At 46.0% G+C, this 23,159-nt stretch overlaps 1 long non-coding RNA gene across 2 annotated transcripts; it reads right to left on the bottom strand.

Annotated features, from left to right (window-relative positions):
• Window positions 1-16,558: 16,558 nt before the first annotated feature.
• On the bottom strand, window positions 16,559-22,521 carry LOC309527641. Of its 2 annotated transcripts, none has more exons than XR_014217275.1 (3): window positions 22,075-22,521; window positions 19,526-19,654; window positions 16,559-16,645 (listed from the first exon to the last, which is right to left on the bottom strand). It is a non-coding gene; the product is annotated as an uncharacterized lncRNA (long non-coding RNA). The 2 variants fall into 2 exon arrangements; XR_014217276.1 differs by lacking the exon at window positions 16,559-16,645 and adding an exon at window positions 17,323-17,880.
• Between the last annotated feature and the right edge of the window lie 638 nt (window positions 22,522-23,159).

Genomic DNA, 23,159 nt, shown 5'->3' with positions numbered 1-23,159 from the left:
CATCAGAGGAGAAGCCTCCCCTCCTTAGCCATGGGCAAACTCAGTTTCTATCATCAGCTTCCTGCTCTTGAACTATTGGTTGCTGGCTTAAGGTCTACAGGACCTGCCCATAGCCGTAGCAGAAATCATCATCATCATCATCATCATCATCAAGCAATTAGTAGTACAGTACAGTGGTACCTCGGGTTAAGAACTTAATTCGTTCTGGAGATCCGTTCTTAACCTGAAACTTCTTAACCTGAGGTACCACTTTAGCTAATGGGGCCTCCCGCTGCTGCTGCGCGATTTCTGTTCTCATCCTGAAGCAAAGTTCTTAACCCGAGGTACTATTTCTGGGTTAGCGGAGTCTGTAACCTGAAGCGTCTGTAGCCTGAAGCATCTGTAACCCGAGGTACCACTGTATTCAGGTGTTCCAAATGGCTCATGTACATTAACACATGGACAGCTAAAACATACTTCTATACCTTATGAAAATTTAGCTCTGAATCCTCATAAGGGTCTGAACAATCCATGGGGCAGGTCTATAAAATGACCATAGCACTACGGTTAGAGCGAACCAAGATTCACAACATGTGTGGTATGAGCTTTTGAGTTTTGTAGCACACTTCCTCAGGCACCGGATGTTTGCTTTGTTCAATTTTTGTGTAACTTAAAATCTCGCACAACACATTGAATGCTCTTAATAAAAGCAGGGCATTTTGCTTCTGCTTGCAGAGTTTGAAAGCTTTCAGCCTTAGTAATTGTCTCACTTCCATCTGTCATGTCTGTCTGCTGAAATCCTCTGTGCCAGTGGGCTAAGGATGGGAGTAAGTGTTTGGTGCTCAAGTCTGAGGAGCGGTGGAACCAGTCTGAGCGAGTCAGGCCCATTCCCTGCTACAGGCAACTAACTCACATCTGGCTGCCTGGCTGCCTTCCATAGGAATGAGCAGAGATCTGGGGCCAGGGACTTTGAGGAATGTTCAGGCTGCCACTCTGCACACAGGGTTCCCACTCATCCTTTGCCAAGACTCTCTCCGAGGGGATGAGAAGCAGCAGATCACACATCCTCCCTCATTGCTGGGACTCTTGACCCACAGCTAGACCCTGAAACTAGGCCCTAGCCCTCCCAAGCCCTGCATTACAATCCAGGCACCATTATTTCTCCTGTTCTCCCATCCCTTACAACAGGCTAGCAGACTTCAGGCATATGGGATCTACTTTGCTTTTTACTGGAAATCCCAAGATCCACCAACCAGAGCTAGATAGAAAAGACAAACATTTAGAATTAAATAATTCTGAAACCAGGAGCGGCTCTGGCTCGCCAGAGCAGCGTTGTCACGCTGGCCACGTGACCCGGAAGTGTCTTCGGACAGCGCTGGCCCCCGGCCAATAGATGTGAGATGGGCGCACAAACCCCAGAGTCTGTCAAGACTGGCCCGTTCGGGCAAGGGTACCTTTACCTTTACCTTTTACCAGACATGAACTAAGCTAACAATCCTTCCACACAAAAGTCCACTCCTAATTGGACACCCCCTCCCCCAATTTCTTAATTACAGTGGTACCTCGGGTTACATACGCTTCAGGTTACATACGCTTCAGGTTACATACGCTTCAGGTTACAGACTGCTAACCCAGAAATAGTGCTTCAGGTTAAGAACTTTGCTTCAGGATAAGAACAGAAATCGGGCTCCGGTGGCGCAGTGGCAGCAGAAGGCCCCATTAGCTAAAGTGGTGCTTCAGGTTAAGAACAGTTTCAGGTTAAGAACAGACCTCCGGAACGAATTAAGTACTTAACCTGAGGTACCACTGTATCTGCTGCGGTGTGAGATAGCCATTTTGTTGTTAAAGAACTGGGAATCAGAAATCCTTGCCCCGCAATACAAAATGGCACCATTGTTTTTATCCTCATTACATTGATTTTTCAAATCAGACAAAATTGAGGCTGAGCGGATATTGCTTCTGCCCTGCTTCTACCCTGTTACTGCTAGTTAGCATGTACATTTTAGCACCAACAAAATGGAGAGGGCCCTAGCTTCATGGTAGAGCATAAGCAGAAGGCCCCAGCTTCAGTCCCTGTTTTTGCCACTCAAAAGGATCAGGGCAGGCAGCAGGGGTGCCAACTTGAATTGAAGAATTGATTACAAGGCGCAGCATACACACACCATTTGAATGGCACTGCCCATCTATTTTGGGGACGGGGTGACCACACATGCACACAGAGGGTACCCTGCAACATTTTGTTGTAGGGTCCCACTTGCTATGTACTGTTTACATCCAGGCTAACTTGGGACTCGTGCTGTAGTAACTGGGCAGCTGCTTCACTGCATCGCTAGATCTAGATCCTTTAGCTTGGAAGGTTGTTGGTAACAGTGCAGTAAAATGCATGTACTGTATTCCTTTAAGTGATTTTTATCCCACCCATCTCAGTTTGAGGTGGCTAACAACCCATTTAAAACAAAAATATGATGAACATGCAGTGAGGCGGGGGGAAGGATTTCGGCAAAGAATTACAGTGTTCACTGCACCATGAATTAATACCATGTGGGATTGTAGAAAGTGCAGAGACTTGGTCACAGGAGCCAAAGCCAAGAAGCAGTGCGAGAAGGGTACCTACTTAGTAAGGGAATGCAAGTCACATGTTGCCACTGTGTGAAATCACTTCTCACAGGTTTGTATTTGTGAGCAATGCAGCTCCTGACTTTGCTCTGTGTGTGTGACTCTGTGCAGGTCCCTGATTCTCTGCCCCTGCCCCACCCCCCTCACACACAATGGCACCTGTATTTTTCCACTAATGAATTATAAGAAGAGTAGAAAGAGCATGTGCTGCTTTAATTAGGGGCCCTTTGAATAGGTGAAAATCAGGCGGAACAACACATCAAAATTTAAGTTAGAAGTTAGCTGTTTATGTTTTTGTCAAACAGGCCACCACTGATCAGTGACAGAAAATAATTTAAAACTCAGTTGCTGTTTTTGTTTAACAAGTTGTTTGCTACCAGATCATCTGTAGAAGTGACAAAAGTTAGGCTAGGAGCAGAAAGAGATAATTACTGTGGTTCATAGAATCATAGAGTTGGAAGAGAACACAAGGGCCATCGAGTCCAACCCCCTGCCAAGCAGGAAACACCATCAGAACACTCCTGACATAAGGTTGTCAAGCCTCTGCTTAAAGACCTCCAAAGGAGGAGACTCCACCACACTCCTTGGCAGCAAATTCCACTGTCGAACAGCTCTTACTGTCAGGAAGTTCTTCCTAATGTTTAGGTGGAATCTTCTTTCTTGTAGTTTGGATCCATTGCTCCGTGTCCGCTGCTCTGGAGCAGCAGAAAACAACCTTTCTCCCTCCTCTATGTGACATCCTTTTATATATTTGAACATGGCTATCATATCACCCCTTAACCTCCTCTTCTCCAGGCTAAACATGCCCAGCTCCCTTAGCCGTTCCTCATGGGAACACAAATTTCATCCCATGTTTGCTAGCAACCTTGGCAATAGAATCAGGAATGTGTTGGTGGAATTTGCTGATGTCATAAAGCTGAGAATTTGAAATGCTGAGATCAATAATCCAAATGGAGATTGCAAAATTATACAGATTGAATTGGCTGGCGTCATAGGCCTTGGATAAAATAAAAGGAGTGGCCTTAAGGTGCATCCTGCCCCACAGCAAGGTTGCAGTCTCAGTATGCCCACCACCAAGGACTGACTTCTGAGTTGACATGTAAAAGAATACATCATTAGTCAATTCCATTTTGCCTTGCATCGTCTCTATACTAAGCAAATTACAGAAATTTCATACATTTGCAATTTCTACTCCCTACAGTTCTGCCTCAGATGTTTATTTTCTGAATGAATAGTGGTGTGCACCTGGGCAGCCACAGACCCTCCCAAGTGTGGTGTGGCAGAAAAAGGCAGATGGAACTTCAAAACGGGAAGCTGGACCCTGGTATCATGATGTAGGCAGGCTTTAACATCTGCTGAAAGAAATTAGTGAGAGCAATTTCACACTTGCAGTGCAGTCCTGTAATGTCTACTCAGAAGTAAACCTCACTGAGTTCAATGGGCTTACTTCAGTTAAGTGTGTACAGGTTTTCAGCCTTATCGGAGCAAGAGTTTTCCATTTTTCTACTAAGTGCCTTCCAGCAAAACCCATTGATGTTAGAAAGTAAGACACATGCGGTGCACTATGTTTCCACACTTCACTAATTACAAAGAGCACACAAGTAGCAAACTTATTTTCTGGATATTGTATGAATTGGCCCTAAAGAGAATAGAGAGAAAGGTGAAAATTCAACAATAGGGGAAGAGGCATGGGAAGTCTGTGCAGACAAACCAATAATTGGAACCCTTGTTCCTCTTTAAATAGTGCAAGCTCACACACAAACTGGGAAGTGGTGCATGCACTACAACAGACCGTGCTACAGACTGTGCAATTTCTTCTTGTGCAATCTTCCATTACTGCGCTTGCGCACTCTCTCTCTCTCTTGCACACACAAACCCGCTGTCAATGACCCTAACGCTGCAATCTTCTAACACACTTACTTGGGAGTAAGTCCCATTGTACTCAGTGGGACTTCCTTCTGAGTAGGCAAGCATAAGTTTGTAGTATAGAAAGTGAAAGGTCATGTGTCCAGAGTGACTACAATAAATAGTTTGGCTACCTGCTATTACCTATTCAGTTTGAAAGGTCAAACAATAAGAGAGACCTGCAGGCACTGATCAGTCATAGAACTGGAGTAATCACAGGCAAGACAAATTAGATTTTCGGGTGTTACACATTTCCATGTGGAAGCAGAATGTCGTGTTCAGTACCCTGGAAAAGACATAGAAGTAGCCAAAACTGGAAACAAAAAGTATTTCCAATTAAGTCTGATGCTGGCTGTGAAGAGTTGCAGGATAACATCACATTATTAGGAAAGTGGTTCTCAAGCTTAGGAAGTGAGCCTTCCTGAATATGTGTAGGCAGTTGTCAGGTTCAAGTTTTTCCATCATAGCCCTGCAGATAAAGGTTGCCACCTTTTTTTACAGTGGTGCTGTTTCTGTACTTTTAATAGCTGCTGAGCACACTCGAAACTGCAGGTGAAACTTTCCCTGTCCCTTTATTTCCATGATGTTAATTTTCTGACGCTTGTTGTTCTGCATGTCATGCTGCTGCTAAAGGCACAGGAAAGGGGCAAGTTTATAAAAGGTGGCAGTGCCACTCCATACATTCCTTAGGCATTCCACCATTCACAATCTGGCCCACCACAGTCACCGCAAGGATGGATATCAAATGTTAATGTGCTGGCACTGGGGATCCCTGAATCAACCTTCTGTATTTTGCAAGGTTGTTTTGTTTTTGTTTGGTTGCTTCACAAGTTTTCTTCTCTGCAAGCCCAGATGCAAGCCTAAGTTTGCTTTGATCTTCCTGCCTCCAGGCCCAAGACAAGAATGAACATTGTCAGCTGAACAGGCTTTTGTTTTGCCTTACATGTTTGGAACATGGAAAGCTGCCTTATACACAGTCAGACCACTGGTCCATCTAACCCAGGCTCCATCTGCACTATGCAGTTAAAGCAGTATCACACCTGAGGATAGCTCAGTCAGTAGAGCATGGGTCTCTTAATCTCAGGGCCGTGGGTTTGAGCCCCACATTGGGCAAAGGATTCCCACATTGCAGAGTTGGAGTAGATAATTCTACGATTCTGTACCACTTTGAATAATAATGGTTTCCCCCCAAAGAATCCTAGGAATGGTAGTTTGTTAAGAGTACTGAGAGTTGTTAGGAGAGCTACAATTTCCAGAGTGGTTTAGCAGCCAATACCTCTTTCCCAGGGAACTCTGGGAACTGTGAGGGGAATGGAGGACGGGGTCTCCTAACAACTCTCAGTACCCTTAACAAAGCCAATATTCTTTGGGGGAAGACATGACTATTTAAAGTGGTATGATACTGCTTTGAATGTATAGTGCAGATAGGGCCTTAGTATTGTCTGTTACCCTGATGCAGAAGCTTTCCTAGGTATCAGGTAGAAGTGCCTTACAGAATACCTGGAGATAATGGGGACCTTTTGCATGCTAAGCATGTGCCCTTTACGCATGCAAAATTATATTAGGATTATTACATTTGTATACCACCCTATACCCATAGATCTCAGGGAGGTTCACAACATAAAATTCAAATGTTGTTGTTGTTGTTGTTTAGTCATTTAGTCGTGTCCGACTCTTCATGACCCCATGGACCAGAGCACGCCAGGCACTCCTGTCTTCCACTGCTTCCCACAGTTTGGTCAAACTCATGCTGGTAGCTTCAAGAACACTATCCAACCATCTCATCCTCTGTCATCCCCTTCTCCTTGTGCCCTCCATCTTTCCCAACATCGGGGTCTTTTCCAGGGAGTCTTCTCTTCTCATGAGGTGGCCAAAGTATTGGAGCCTCAGCTTCACGATCTGTCCTTCCAGTGAGCACTCAGGGCTGATTTTCTTAAGAATGGATAGGTTTGATCTTCTTGCAGTCCATGGGACTCTCAAGAGTCTCCTCCAGCACCATAATTCAAAAGCATCATTTCTTCGGCAATCAGCCTTCTTTATGGTCCAGCTCTCACTTCCATACATCACTACTGGGAAAACCATAGTTTTAACTATACGGACCTTTGTCAGCAAGGTGATGTCTCTGCTTTTTAAGATGCTAGGTTTGTCATTGCTTTTCTCCCAAGAAGTAGCCGTCTTTTAATTTTGTGACTGCTGTCACCATCTGCAGTGATCATGGAACCCAAGAAAGTAAAATCTCTCACTGCCTCCATTTCTTCCCCTTCTATTTGCCAGGAGGTGATGGGACCAGTGGCCATGATCTTGTGTTTTTTTTTATGTTGAGCTTCAGACCATATTTTGCGCTTTCCCCTTTCACCCTCATCAAAAGGTTCTTTAATTCCTCCTCACTTTCTTCCATCAAGGTTGTGTCATCTGCATATCTGAGGTTGTTGAAATTCAAATATAAAAAAACACAAAATGCATAATAAAAACAAGAGAATAAATATCCTAACATATAGTCAAAAGAGAACATCTACAATTTTCCCTTTTGGCACATAAATATATATGGACAATGACAGTTCTCTTTCTCAAGCTCTGGGAGAAAGACCTTTCATTGCCTACAGACAGCCACCCAATCTTAAACAACTCCTAACCCACAATAATACTACAACCAGACTTAACACGGGCACTGGCACCAGAGCCTGCAATAAACCCAGATGCCAACTTTGCTGCCACATACACCTGGACAACACCATTACTGGCCCCAACAACATCACACATACCATCTCGGGACTATTTAATTGCTCATCGTCTAACATTGTGTATGCCATCAAATGCCAACAGTGTCCTTCAGCTCTCTATATTGGACAAACAGGCCAAACCTTACGCCAAAGAATAAACGGACATAAATCTGACATCAAGAATCACAAAACAGAGAAACCAGTAGGAGAACACTTCAATCTCCCAGGACATTCTATACAAGATCTCAAAGTAGCTGTTTTACTACAAAGGAATTTCAGAAATAGACTGGAAAGAGAAGCTGCTGAATTGCAACTCATTACCAAACTTAAAACCATGGAGAGACCTGGTCTGAACAAAGACATTGGATTCTTATCTCATTATACATGACTGTCAGGGCTGCCTCAGGTCTCAGCTCACAAAAGACCAACGCCAAGCTCTTCTTATATACAAGGATGTTTATTGCAGTTCATTATTGGTTCCACAACCGAGGCGTGCAGCCCCGCGTCTCTTTCCCCTAGACATTTGAAGTCCCCTCTGAATCGGTCCCTCCCCTACACCAGTTTAATAAGCTAACGCTGCTCCACCTTTTTCTCTCTTTCCTTTTCCGCAGGGTCTTTCTGCCCGCCGGGGTTCCCCCCCTCCTGCTTTCTCCTGAAGCGGAGTCTCCAGACTGCTCCTGCCCCCTCCTGCGGGCTTTGGGTCCTGGCCCCTCCTCCTCCGGGCTCCCTGTTCTCCCGCGCGCCTCCTCATTTGAACTTGGCGCACGCGCCCAACTTCTGACCTTCCTTTTGACAGTTATGCTACTCTGCTCACTGCCTTCCTCCCCTTCCGGGAGAACGGCTTGCTCTGATCCCTCCCCTTTCTCTGTCGCCGGAGCTGCTCCCTCTGACACACTGGAACCTCCCCCTCCCTCGCTGCGCTCTGGTGGGGAGGCTGGCCCTGATTCCCAGCTGCCGCTTTGGGGTCCCCTGCTGGCCCCCCGCTCCTGACACTTTCCACCCGGGGCTCCCCTTGCCCTTACCACAGGCGCCCCTTTCTGGGAATCCTCTGATTCGCTGGAGAGACTCATGGAATCCCCTGCGTCATTGCTATCCTCTTCCTCGCTCTCCTGGGATTCCTCTCCATCGCTCTCCATTTCCTGCCTTCCCTGTGCCTCTGTCCCTGTACCCCTGACAATGACTAAACCATTTTTCACCTTCTCACCCCTTGCCTTTTCCTGTAAGACCTATTGCAGTCGTTAAGAGTCGTCAACAGGCTCATCTCAGCTATCTGCCAATCTCCCATTCCCACCACCCTTCTGAGTAATACCCCTCCCCACCTTCTCACTATATAGAAGGATCTGGCAACTTCTGTTTCAGTGTATCTGAAGAAGTGTGCATGCACACGAAAGCTCATACCAAAAACTAACTTAGTTGGTCTTTAAGGTGCTACTGGAAGTAATTTTTTTATTAAGAAAATTGTGTTGTCATTTCTGTGGGTTGGAAACCACCTTAAGTACAGCAAGATGGGAAGGCGGTATACAAATTAAAAATTAAATGACATATGCTCTGGGATCTGGAAAGCCCCCTGCTCCTTCAGATGGGTGTGAGTGAGCCCTCCCTTGCTCTTCCCAGGGTTTGAGCACACTGACCCCAACCAAGTTCATCTAGCTAATGTTTATTTCTCATATGCTATGGGCACAAGTGTGTGTCTTTCTTTTTGTTTTGCTCTCTGCATGACACACAAATTGTAAAGAGAAAAATGTTGGAGTCAAACATGTATCAAAGTCTTGCTCTCCAACCCTAAATTAATAACAAATGGTTGTGAAGGCTCAGTGGCGCAAGGAAGGTCCAGCCTGAGCATTCAAAGATGTACCTGAATCTTTCCCACTAAGTAGGATTCCAAGGTGGAAAGACAAAGTTTCACACTATCTCTTAGAAAATTAGTGCAAGAAATTGGATTTGGTAACCTTCAGGCTGTATCTACAACCATCATGCTAAGTTTTTATTTTGGTGTGAGTGTGTTTTGCATAGCTAAGCTGGCAGGTGCTTACTGCTGAGATAGTAGAGATGTTGTATGTCAGCATATAAGCTATTGGGCTTGAACTGGGCTCCCTGGTATACACTGGAGTGATTTAAGACATTTTACTGTACATGGTTTGACTCTAAAAATACAAATTCTGAACCAAGTTTATTCTTATTCTACATTTGTGATATATTGTGCATATCAATAAAGTTTACATAGTTACTTTATTTGCATACTTGTTTATTTTGATTGCAGTGCTTGGATTATTGCAAAAAACCCACACCTTTCAACCTCTTGTGGCAGGGAAGAAGCAGGAGCGCACAGAGTGGGCAATGCAGGCGCATGGCAGAGGAACAAGGCCACGGCAGGGGCTTCAGGGAGCTGTGTCCATTCAGAAATGCCATCAAAACTCTCCTGTTTCCCTGAGCTTTTAGCAGGCATTCCTTTTCTTCCCTCGCAATCATGAAGGCTAGAAACTTTTTTTTGTTTTAACTGAAAGCTGATTCTCTGGAATCCCAGCCCTCTGCCAGATTCTAGATTCAAAGCTTCACAGAAGAGGACGTACAAAAGCACAGGAGAGAATACACACAGTAAAGGTGCCCAGCTTTACCTTGCTGCCCTTCCTTACAGCAGGTGTTCCATAATGGCCACCAGTGCCAGCTTTTGTCCTCGGCAAACCCACATCCTCTCCCTCGACACCCTGCTGCTACAGCGTGAGCTGTGTATGCTGACCAGCCTCAGGGGGCAGCCTTCCCTTTCGGCTCCTTCCAGGCTCTCGAGATCATTGACAGCCTCTCCCATCAATCTCACCTCCTGAATCCCTAGCTGTAAACCAACCGACCCATAATTCTTTCCCTTCGGTGGTTAAAACTGAGCAGAGGCAGGTCAAAAACGATGGGGTCCTTGTTTTATAGCACACAGTCATCACTGAACTCAAGATGGTCATGCAGTGTTCTGAGAATTTTGGGAAGACCTGTCACCCACTTGCGTCACTGCCTTCTCTCTCCGCTTCTGTCAAGCCCAGTCGCTGCCCTCTGCTTCCCCAGGCTTCCAGCTCAGATGCATCTGTTTATTTTCTTTGCCATTTGTACCAACAAGCGACCAGCTTCTCAGTGGAGGAAGGGAGTGCAGGGAGTGCGGGGGAAGGGCACCTATCATGACTAGAAATGGCATAGAAAAGGAGAACATGAGCATCTGAGTTTGTGTATGGAGTACCTAGGAGGACTCCAAAGGGCAGGCACTTGTGGATAAGAGGGTCTGGTCACAGCAGTGGCAAGCCTGGGCAGGCCTCAGCAGGGTGTGGCAGGTTATCATGGCTAGAGTACATGAAGGAGGCAGGCCGAGACCGTGAACAGGTTCCTTTAAGTGCTCAAAACAAGTGAGTCAGGTACAAGCCGTACTCAGTCTGTTTGTGTGCATGTGCGCACATGCCCCGATATATAGATTGGAACCCAAACCTGCTGAAAAGCCCATCTCGGGGGGGGGGGGCCTTCAACTTTCTAATCACAAAGTATTTGTGGCTCAGCTCTTCATATTGGGGGGACAAGACATTTTGTCCATGACCAGGAACCCTCTGTGATTTGCTTCCCATCCTCCAGGAGTGAGTCCTAGCCTTGCAAAAAAATAGGTGCTAGGACTCACCCTGAATGACGCTTAGCCCCAAGCAAGACCTGGTGGTGAAGAAAGAGGCTTTGTCAACGGTTTCCAGGCATACTATGCCAGGTGTCGGACAAGGTACAGCAGACTTGAGGAAGGGAAGTTTCCGAGGCCCCATTCAAGTTCTCCTCATGCCTTGTATTTCATCTAACACCCTCTCCCCCACATGGTGGTCCCAGCGCAGCAGGGTTTTGGCTGGAGCCGCTGCAGCTGTTTCCCATTTCGACATGGATGAAAAAGATGCATCTTTCAACTTTAGATGCACTCCCCTCCCCACCACGCCTGGCTTCTAGCCCAAGCAAAGCCTGAATCCCTCCCCTCCACTTCCAGCATGCATACTTGCGAAACTATTCAACTCTTTCCCAAATCAATGGCAGTTTAGTGGCAAGATAACTTACCTACGATTTGGCAAAGCACACAGGGACAGATCGACCCCTCTGCTAACTGTCAAAGGAAGCAGGGTTCAAAATCCTGGGATCAATTCCTTTGTCCAATTCACCACAGGAGCCAATCCATCAGGATGTAACCTCTCTGGATGGAGGTTGGAACTACACATAATCTTGGCAAACTGTAAATTGCCAAGATGATGTGTGGGCAAGGGGAAGGACTTGCGGGCGAATCTGGTGGGCAGCAGGAAGAAGCTGAATCCTTCCCCCTATTCTCCTCAGCAAACACCCCACCCCCAATGCTATTTATCTCCATAACCAGGCTTATTTCTGGTTTCAGGGAAATGAATTTTTAAAAATAGTTAAAAACCTAGGGAGGGGCCATTTGCAAGGGAGAGTTAGAATTTGGACGAAGATTAAAGCATCTCCCCTCTCACTCACTAATCATCTGCAGATGCCCCCACCCACCCAATAGTGTGATGGGTTCAAAACCCTGCACTTCCCTTGTAATATGTTGGTCTGTCCTAAAGCTGGAGGAGTTCAGACCAGGGGATGGCAAACCTGTGACCTTCCAGAAGTTGTTTGGCTCCAATTCACATCAGCCCCAGCCAGGATGGCCAATGGTCAAGGATGATGGGAGCCGTAGCCCAACAGCATCAGACAGCCGCAGGTGAACCACCCCAGGTATAAATGATGAATTTCTAGGAATGTGGAAGAAATGTGCTTATACTTTTCACAAGTTTTAAAGGTATCTCTAAACAAAGTAGGGCAATTCCTGCTATCCACAAGAACCAAGAGTTTCCAACTATTTCTTTCTTTATTCATTCATTACATTTATACCTCACTTTTCCTCAAAGGTGCATGAGGTGGTGTGGCGTCCATGGTTTCCCCCCTCCCTTTTTATCCTGACAACAGTCTTGTATGGTAGGTCAGGATCAGTATCTTGCAGTGAACCTTGTGGCTGAGTGTGGATCTGATCCAACATTCTAACCACATGATTACCCACCATGCCAAATACCCCTTACCAGACATATATGGGGCTCACCAAGGGCTCAAGAAATCTCCTGTTTTTTGTTGCTTTCCTGGGATTACAACCACCTGCCACATGCTTGTCATTTCTACTGGGATGTGTTTAGCTTACTGGAAAACCAATTTGTGCAGACTTGACATTAAATATAGAAACAATAAAAGAGGTTGAGGCATGAAATACCCCTCCATAACACGCACAGACATTTCCCCTTACTTTTTAGAAGGAAAAAAGTGAGTGTTATGGTGCAAAAAATACGGTAAGTTATCTGGAGGTTGTGGAATCTCGAGGAAATGTTGAGCAGACCTCTAAGGGGGATGCTTCAGCCAAACCATACATGATGCACGCTTTTGTGTTTCTTCCTTTTGGATTTTATTTTAGAAGAAAACCTAACAGGAACGATTGAATGGGATAGGAAAGGAGGGACTAATTAATCGACTCTTTCCTGCCATTTGTCAACTCAAAATCATCCCAGTGCTTTTCTCCCAGTAAAGGAAAAGACACCCAGCCCTTTATCTTTTCCCTAACTGTGTTGAAAACAGCTTGGAAGAGGTGACCTTGAGCAGACAGGAAGGGAAAAGAAAGGGAAAGGATTAAGTAACACATAGACACTTAGACACGCAAACCCCTTCACATCACTATTCTTCCACTCCCAATTTCAACTTACTTTTACTTCAACCTACTCATTTATTTTTTTAAAAAAACAACCAACAAGAAGTGGGAGGAAGAATCATGAAACTGCTTGTGGTGTAGTTTTGGCCTCCAAATAAAGGATATCCTGTAGAGATAGAACTAGATAGAGCCCTTCCAAATCATACGATCATCCTCCTCAGTGTAATTTGTCTGGACTCCAAAGCTATCCTGATTTTCTCTGCCCATTATGACACTGAGGATGTAACATGGGCCCAGCCTGTCTGCAGATGCAGGTTTCTCCTTCCTTAAATCCCACACAAGGATGGGACTGCGTGGATAAACAAAGTGTCTACCTTACATGCCTGAATTGGTCATATTACTCGAAAACAATGGCAATAAATTTCTAGTCTGCAGGCCTAATTAGGCCCACCCAGGCGTCCCATTGGGCCCATGAGGCTTCTTCCCCCAAACCTCTCCCAGTTGCCCTACACCTGATGTCATACAACATGAGGTGTGAGGCAGATACAAACACAGCAGCAAAGGATCAGTCAGAAAGCAGCGCTTGCATTTGGTGTTTTAAATCTGGCACCAAATAAAAGACGCACTTGGATCAGTTTTCAATTCAGCACTGAAGTTCATGATTGCAGTCAATGCCTGCCACAAGCTGGGCTTGCTGTCGGTGCTGAACACCGAAAGCAAGCCCCACTTTCAGCAGAGAACGCGGCAAGAGATTTGGTTTTCGCAGCTGCAATTTGCATGAGATCATCATTCTTCCTTCGAAGTGCAATTGCCTGGCATCATGTGATCATATGATATCAACTGAGTGACAGATGAGTGGCCCCACCCAACCGCCAAAATGAGCCCGCGGAGGTGGGCCACGTGTGGGTCCAGCCTGCTAAATCAGATTCAGTATACCACCGCCCACCACCCTGGTTCTTTTATGTTTTGGTTCTGCAGTGGTGCTTCTGTTGCTTTGCTCACACAGTGTCTGTTGCTTATTTTTTAAGTCATCTTTCTTCCCAAGCCCAGCCTTGAGCCTATCTTGTGGAAGATAGTGCCACTTTGGCGGCATAAATAGGCAGCTGGAGAATTTGCTCAGCCCACAGCTGACCCTTAGAATTGTGCCGTCTTGTAAGCTTCTTATCTCTCTCTCTGCTACACACAGGAAAACAGACTCCTCATCCACACACATACACAGTGGGAAAGAACAGCATAATGTGGGCACAGCTGCAAGATGTTTTGTCCCTTCCACAGGACATGCACTTATCAGCCTGGGGAAAGTCAAGGGAAGGCCAAAAAACCCATCCGTTCATTGCAACTCCTCTGCTTTTAGATATTCTTGTTGTGGGTGAGACACACCCTTCTCCAGCTACGCTTAACAGAAGGGGAGCTGGGATTTCCATTGCCTTTCAAATCTTCCATTGTATTCCTCATGCTCTCTGCAGCTACCTCTTTTATTTGTGCCTCAATCCTACACCCCCCACAACCCACAGGCTTGTGCTACATAACTGCTTGTCCTACCCATTTTCCCTGGGCATCAAATTCCCATGCCCTTTGGAGGCCTCACTCATAAGCAAACTCTTTTCCTCCAGCAGGAAGGAGGCACCAAGCTCCTACAGCCCTGCACTATGACATTCCCTTCTCCACAGAAGTGGCCTTAACCTGAGAAAATGTACAGCCACTGGCTATTTGAGGTGGCAGAATTGAGGCATCTATTTTATTATTAAGATAACAGGTGAACACAGGTCTTTTAATGACATATTATTTGGATGCTCCAGGTTTCACATCAAGCTCCCCCTTGCTGTGTTTTATTCCAGTTTTAAATTGTGCTGGTTTTAATTGTGTGTGGGGGGGTTGTTCCTGAGCTTACTGATTTGCGACTTTTTTTGTTGATCCTTGTGTGGGATACTTAAAGTGCAGTCGAACCAACAATCCATGTTTTGATAGATACATACAGCTCTGAAGCTCACAGACGTTTCCTGTTAACTTGCTAGAGAAAACTCTGTGAGAGACATTCCCACTGTGCCGTAACAGGGGGAAGGTACAGTGGTACCTTGGGTTACAAACACCTTGGGTTACAAACACTTTGGGTTACAGACTCCGCTAACCCAGAAGTAGTATCTCTGGTTAAGAACTTTACATCAGGATGAGAACACAAATCGCGCGCTGGCAGTGCAGCGGCAGTGGGAGGCCCCATTAGCTAAAGTGGTACCTCAGGTTAAGAATGGTTTCAGGTTAAGAACGGACCTCCAGAATGAATTAAGTTCGTAACCAGAGGTACCACTGTATTGTTATATATTCTCCCACCTGCCTGGGCACACCCTCTTCCTCACCAAACCAGCAATGTGAGACCATCTGCATATCTGAGCTCCAAGATCAGACTACATTTTAAGCTAGACTGAATTACCATTTTAAGTCTGCCTGTACAAAGCTGCTGTATCTGTTACTCTTCAACAAGTATTCTGAGTGAGTCAATGTTATTTTTATCTTTTACAAGACTACTTTGTGTGTTTGTTGTTTTAAGGGGTGGAAACAAGGAAAATCCAGCCTGCCTTAAAATCCTGGATTACTTAAAACTAGAAGGCTAAAACTAGCCTATCTAAGCTTCCCTTTTAAGCTACAAAGGGATGGCACTCTACTGCAGAAGAAAGGATATCTATTAAATATCTATTCACATCCCAACATCTTGTAAGAGTATTTATTGCATGTTTTATTGATATTTAAACTGCCCAGAAAACTTAGTTGAATGAGCAATGTATAAATGAAATAAAGAAAGCAATAAATAAAAGACCTTATTTGAGGACATAAACATTGATGTCCTTTCTCTACTGAGAAAAACTACAGTGGTACCTCAGGTTACATACGCTTCAGGTTACAGACTCTGCTAATCCAGAAATAGTACCTCGGGTTAAGAACTTTGCTTCAGGATGAGATCAGAAATCGTGCTCCAGCGGTGCAGAAGCAGCAGGAGGCCTCATTAGTTAAAGTGGTACCTCAGGTTAAGAACAGTTTCAGGTTAAGAACGGACCTCCGGAACGAATTAAGTACTTAGCCCGAGGTACCACCGTATTTCAAGAAACTTTCTCCGGGGCATAGTTGCCTCACTTTCATTTTATCGAAATGCACTGCCCACTTTCCTTCTCATTAATTCCTTCTTGCAGTCCTTTTTTTCTGGGGGGGACACAGGGGTAAGCATACCCCTAAACATCTTGTGAATCTAAGTTTGACCTCATTGAGGGGCATTATTTCAATATGAGTAGGAAAATGAGAGTACCCTTAAACATTTTCTAAGAAAGAAAAAAAGCACTGCTTTTTGGGCACCTCCTTATGGCTTGCCTTTCCTCCTTGCCTTGCCTTTCCCTCACCTTCCTGCACTGCTCTCTGCCTTTTTTGTTTTGCTTGTATTGTGAGGGCAGAGAAGAGGAACTGGTGGGAGGAAGGTCAGGGGCTATGAGGCCTCCTTTTTTAATTGTGCATTCGTTATGATTTATGTTCATGATTGGATCAGGGCACTTCATATGTGACCCGTTTCAGTACCATACATGCCTGTAAAAGTTTCAGAACAGTCATGCCACACTTCCTTTCTAATCAATGCATGGAACATCCCGATGAAATCCTGTTGCTTTTACGCCGCAAATGTTCCAGGTTTTCTTTGAGTCCCACGTTTGTTGCAGGATAGTGCAAGTTTGTCCCCTCAGAATGCGGTAAGGCAGCAACACTGGGGAAGCATCACAGAAAAAGTGGAATAAGTTATATACTGGAAGGTGGTGCAGTATATATACCCCATTAATGTACTATTATTGTATCAATGATTTCTTGCAGAATACATTCCCACCCCAACAGCTTGGATGGGCCCAGAATAGGAAGGAGAGTAACAACTGAGTCTTTTCCCTTCTGCTAGTGAAAACAAAGGCCACTCCTGCTTCTCTGGTGCAAAGAAGGAGCCAGTCACCAGGCCACGCAAAATACCTTCCGTTTAAGCTGTTGACCAGGGGTTTCCCCCTTAGCCTTCTGCCGGATCAGACACGTGAACAGTGAAGCCAATATGCCGTGATCTGTCCTGACCACCTCACTCTCCAATCCTTTGTATTCATGCTCACTTGCATCTAGCCCTACATTACTAACTCCATAGCAGCCAGGGAATGTGTGAATAATGCCTCTTGTAGGAGCACAGGTCAGAAAGAAAACAAGCCACAAGCCAGCAATGTGATATTTAACCCAGAGAGCTGCAATGTTCTGAAACAGAGTATGTTAGTTATGGTCTCTAGGCAGGTTCTCCAGCAATGTGAGAGGCTGCTCTTTGAAATAAGAAATATAGCAACCCTGGAGTCCCTGACTCACAGTCTTCTTCCTGGGTGCTTTAAGTATTTGCTGGATGTTTTGGCTACAACATGATTTATATCACTCTAGTATTTATTCAACACTCTTTCTAAGTGCTCAAAGTGTTTCACATGCATTCTTCTAGTAAGGTAAAAGGCCAATGTTACAAAATCCTTATCATATGCCCTGGGGTCTTTTGAAGTGCTGTGCTTAAGTATGATTCAGCTGCCAGTCTGGTAGGCTTTTGTCCATGGAGTGGGGAAAGGCTTTTCCCCAGGCGGCAAAATGTCTTGGGACGGCCTTGTCTTCATGCCACCCAATCCTACTCATAGATTCCAGGTCCAATTTCATTCAGGAAGGGCTGTGGCTCAGTGCTGGAGAATCTGCTTTGCATGCAGAAGACCCCAAGTTCAATCCCTGGCATCTCCAGGTGGGTCTGGGAAAGATTCCTGGTCTGAGAGCTGCTGCCAGTCAGTGTTGACAGTGCTGAGATAGTGGGACCAGTGGCTTGAATTGGGCAAAGGTGGCTTCCTTTGTTCCTACTCCCATTGCCAGAGAGCTGATTTGAAGGTCTGCCTTTTCAAAATCCCTTCCTGGGCCCAGGACTGGTGATGGTGGTGGTAGTACTGTATCCTGGAAACGTAGGGCAAAAAAGGCAGCAAGGCCAGGCCCCATTAACCATGTCACCAACTGTCTCATGCACCCCTCCTCTCACCAGGTGCATCAGTAGCAACTGCTAGTCCAGACATGAAAAGTTGGCACTGAAAGTCAGAAAAACCAACCACAAACCCAGCCTGTAAAAAGCTAGGAGAGCAACAGGGAAAACACTAAAATGCAAAGAGTTTTGCAGCAACCCTGGTGGATCCTTTAACAATGGAGTAATTGGGCACCCACTCCATCAATGGTGGCTACTCATGCTGTCTACATAGGAGATATGCTGTCCCCCTGAGCAGAGGTAGTGTGCCTTGGCAGAAGAGGGCTATTGCCCTTGTGTCCTGATGGAGGGCTTCCCAGGGGCATCTCGTTGGCCTCTGTGGCAAGCAGAATGCTGAGCTTTTTCATCTCTTTGGTCTGATCAGCCTAGGCTCTTCTAATGTTCACATTCCTGCTTCAAAGTTGGGTTTAGAAATAGTCAGAAAACAAGAGAGGTTCTACATAGTACTTGTGCTTCTCTAGACAGCCAGTTTGTTGAGCATTCATCCAGATTCACTTGCACAACGTTTATGTGGAGTTTAGACTATATGTCCGGTCTTTATTGACCATTCATACCAAACTGTTTGTGGGGAGGTTATACAATAATGAGCAGCCACCCCAATTTCCTATTGCAGTGTTTATAGATCTACCTGTTAATCATTATTCATCCCACACTTTTCAAGGTAATGCTTTCTTAACTGCAAAAAGTCCATGTTTTAAGTGGATTTTTTCCAGTAGGGTGCCAGAGCGCTTTAATCCACTTTAGTGGCACAAAGCTAAATTTATTGGTATTTGCCTGACAATCTGGAGGCGACACTCACTGATGCAGGACTCATCCACCTGATTTCAGATTTCAGCTTCCTCCCACTGCAGCCCCGTATAACACATCCCACAATGTACAGTAGGTAGGTCCCTCTTTAACCCTCCAGAGTACCTTTTCAGGGGGCACAGGAGGAAAAGAAAGGTCAGTTGTGTAAGCTGCCTTCTGCTCATGCAACTGTTGGATACAAGTCTAAACAATTTTGACTTGGGATTAGATTTATGCCTCACCCTACCTCAAAGCAGCTCATGGAATTGCATGCATAGAATGTTATCCCATTCGATGTTCACAATCACTCTGCAAGGTAGGTTAGGCTGAGAGAAAATGGCTCTCATTTTATTCTGGATGTTGATGTGTTCTTGTAACCTGATTTGTGTTTTTATTATGCAGAGATTTTTAAAATATTAAATGGTGCACATAAATGCTTTTAAATAGTTAAATGCAGTTTGAATTGTCTGTTAATGGCTTTGAGAGCAACGCCATGATACAAAAGTGGCTTACAAGATCATAGGAAGCTGCCATGCCAAGTCAAATGGTTGGTCCAAGGAGCCAGTGTGGTACAGTAGTCAGTGACAGACTAGGACCTGGGAGACCAGGGTTCAAATCTCCACTTGGCCATGCACCTCACTGGATGACCTTGGGCCAGTCATTGCTTCTTAGCCTTACTTACGTCACAGGTTTGTTGCCAGGATTAAATGAGGAGGGAGGGAACCACATATGCCACTTTGTGCTTGTTGGAAATATAAATGTAATAAATTCACTGACCAGCAGTGACTTTTCATGATTTCAGACAGGAGGTTTCCCCACACCTTCCTGAAGATGCTGAGAAGTAGAGTCGGGATCTTCAGCATGCCAACTGTGTGCTCTGTCACTGAGTGTCAGCCATTCCCCAAACTGTAATAAATAATTGGATGAACCAATGAACTTCGTGGCTGAACAGGGATTTCAACCCAGTTTCCCCCCTCTACCTCACCTCTAACATTCTGTCCACCACAATATTCCACACAACTCCCACTTGGTTTGGCAAAGGGTTATGGTCCCACCAGCCTCACCAGCAATCCTTCGCTGCAGGGGCAAGAAACTACTGTGAAATGATAAATACAATTTCAGAAAAGCAAGAGAAAAAGAAGAACCACATAGCAAGAAAAAACAGACCTTGGATACCGGAATGAGGGCCAAAGAAAACAAAAGTGGTCCAGCAGTCTGCTAAATGCCCATGAATTCTACATGGAAGTTTTATTTAAAGTATTTATGTTATTTAGTACATGTCCCACTTTTCTTCCATCACAGAACTCAAGGCAGTGTACATGGGGTTCCCAAGCAGTCTCTCTCCAATTCAAGCACTCCACAGAGCCAGGCCTGGTTAACTTCAGCAAGATGGTGGCATTGTACTTTCTCAGACTATGCCCTGGGAAGACCTTTTCCCCCAGTTAAGTTTTTTTGTTCAAGGCCCCTGTGTTTCTCTCTGATCCCCCCACATCATAAAGGTCTGTTCTGGGAGCACAGCTTTGCTAGGGCAATTCTCCATCCTTTCCAGTTCTGCGCAGAACTGGCTGCCGCTTCACTCAACAACGGCTAGGCTGGAGAGGTGGAGAAGCTCCGTCGCTCAGCCCCTATTGGGGGGCCCCCCAACCTAAAGCCAAGGACCACTCCACATTCCCTTTCAGGCAACCAGCTGTTCCCATCAAGCTGCCAGCTGTGTCAGAAGACTGAAAACAGCAGCCCATTGTAGTGTGAGACTGGAGCACTGCCAGGGCATGGAAACAGTGTGAGAGTGTATGTGTGTGAGAGAGAAAGAGAGTGTGTGCGCAGTGTTTTAATCTGAGCCCCCGATTCTGCAGCCCAGACCCCCATTGAGAGGTCTTTCCCACTCACTCCTCCACCTCCCATATCCACCCTAGAGCTGCAGCAAAGCTCTCATGAAAGCCATTAGCTTACTTGTACCCAGAATAAATGTCTCCAGATGGCAACCCAAGAACCCTGGTAAGTCCTAGCTAGCAGATAAGGCCTGTTTGCTTTCATAAAGCAAGCTCCTTGCTCCTCCTGGGTTTCTATTCCATATAGATAATCCTATCCTTCCCTGTCTCTGAAAGTGGGAGGGGGGGTAGGAAATAACTACCAGATAGGGCTGGTACAGTTCAGACACCAGAAAATCCATTTTTATTAGATTTCATGTTTCCCCATATTTGTGTCTTGAGCTGTTGCTCTCAGTATCTCCCCAATCTAGGCAAGTTACACTTCCTGCTGGGAGATGGTGGTTTATAGCACCTCCTGAGAGATCTCACCAATAGTGATAATACTTAACATTTGCAAAGTGTTTTAGTTGTCATCCATGCAAACGATGATTTCCATAATGGTAGTCCTTTTAGGCTCCAACCTTAATTCTGTTGACCTCAGAGTATGCTCTGCTAAATTCAGATTTACTTCTGACAATGGTTAGGATTGCACTGTAGGACTCTTGCAGCAAAATGAGGAGGCTTGTGGCACCTTCACAGACTTACGTTGACTATGTGGATCATGTTTTCATGAACTTCACTTCTATTTGATGAAGTAGGCTGTAGCTCTTAAAAGCTTTAGGCCTGTTAAATCGTTAAGGTTCACAAAACTCTGCTGGTTTTCCTGAATTTTTAATTTATTCTTATTTCATACAATTTATATACTGCCTAACGGGTTTGCGACATCAGCGAGATCCGAATCAGGGGCTTCCTGCTTCGTAATGGTCACACCCACACCATACATTTAAATCACACGGCTTCCTCCAAAGAACTGGGGGTACTGTAGTTCGTTAAGGGCGCTAGGAACTAAAGCTCGGGTGTGGGTGCAAACTACAATTCCCAAGATTGGGGGCGGGGAAGCCGCGTGCTTCAACTGTAAGGCGTGAATGCGCAGAGGACAAAAGCAAAAAAGCTCCTCGGCCCCAAGGGGGTCGTTACACCCACCGCTACCTTATGGGCAGCCCGATGAGGCGCCAGATGAGGCCAACCCCTCAGCGCCACCAAAAGAGAAGCCGCCTAACCTTGCGCCCCGCACCGGCCTCAGCACTTCGGATTGGAAAAAAACGCTCCTCCTCCTCCTTTACCAGCTTCACTTCTTTGGCTTAAGCCGGCGCTTTCGCTGCGAGGAGAGCAGTCCGCGGCTGCGTTCTCCGTGCAAGCGGCGCTCCTCGGCTCCACTTCGGGCGAGTGCGCCGGTTTGCTCGGGCCACGGAAAGCCCTGCGTACTCGCCAGCCACCTCCTGCACGGTTTGCACTGAGCCGCCCCCGCCAGTGCCGCTGAGATCAAACCCCCCCCCCCTTGTTTGGCGGTTCTCTTACTCCTCCCTGTATCGGAGCTTCCTGCCTTCTCCGGCCCTCTGCTGTTTGAGGAGTTCAAGCACATACGCACACCATGGCGGCGTTGGCGTTGGGACCGTCTTTGCCCTTCTCCTGCGGTCAGAGCGCCTCTTCCCCAGCTCGCTGGGCTGCCCTAGGTAGCCACCTAGAGCCTCCTCGTGGTAGCGCCGATGGGGCGCAGGGAATCTCTCTCTCTCGGCGTTTCATCTTTCTACCACACAATGAGTCCGTAAGTGACTGTGGAGGCCAATTCTGGATCCACGCGTCCTTCCACAGTGGGGACCCAGGTTTCCCGGCGGGAGTTGATCACGGTGTGGATTTGCCAAGCCTGCCTTCCTCTTAGCACGTTTCTCCCTTGCGTCCTGAGTTCGAGTGTCTTCAAAGCCCACGACACCTTTGGTCAAGGCTGTTCTCCAGTGGGGACGCTCGCCGGCCAGTGTTTCCCAATTGTTGGTGTTTATACTACATTTTAAAAAAATTGCCTTGAAACAGTCTTTAAACCTCTTTTGTTGACCACCAGTATTACGCTTTCCATTTTTAAGTTTGGAATAGAGGTACAGTGGTACCTCGGGTTACATACGCTTCAAGTTACAGACTCCGCTAACCCATAAATAGTACCTTGGGTTAAGAACTTTGTTTCAGGATGAGAACAGAAATTGTGCTCCGGTGGCATGGCAGCAGCGGTGGGAGTCCCCATTAGCTAAAGTGTTGCTTCAGGTTAAGAACAGTTTCAGGTTAAGAACGGACCTCCGGAACGAATTAAGTACTTAGCCCGAGGTACCACTGTAGTTGCTTTGGAAGACTATAATCAGGCATCTGCACAACATGACCAGTCTAGCAAAGTTGATGTTGCAAGGCGGGAGGGGCTGCCTCCCTCCTCGGCCTTTCCTATTCCTGTCTCTGGCTCCCCTTTAAAAGGCTTTGTGCCTCAGTGCTTACTAGCGAGTTATAGGGAATCTCTGCCTTGAAATTCAGTAGCACATACAGGGGAGATAAGAGTGGCCTAGTGGATAGAGCGTGGGACGAATCCACTCTTTGCCATGCAGCTCCCTGCGTGGCCTTGGCTC

This window comes from Podarcis vaucheri, assembly GCF_965113315.1.
Source record: "Podarcis vaucheri genome assembly, chromosome: 2".
NCBI classification, from domain to species: Eukaryota; Metazoa; Chordata; class Lepidosauria; order Squamata; family Lacertidae; genus Podarcis; species Podarcis vaucheri.
Note: the sequence above shows the minus strand (reverse complement) of the source record. Positions and strands in the feature narration are given on the sequence as shown.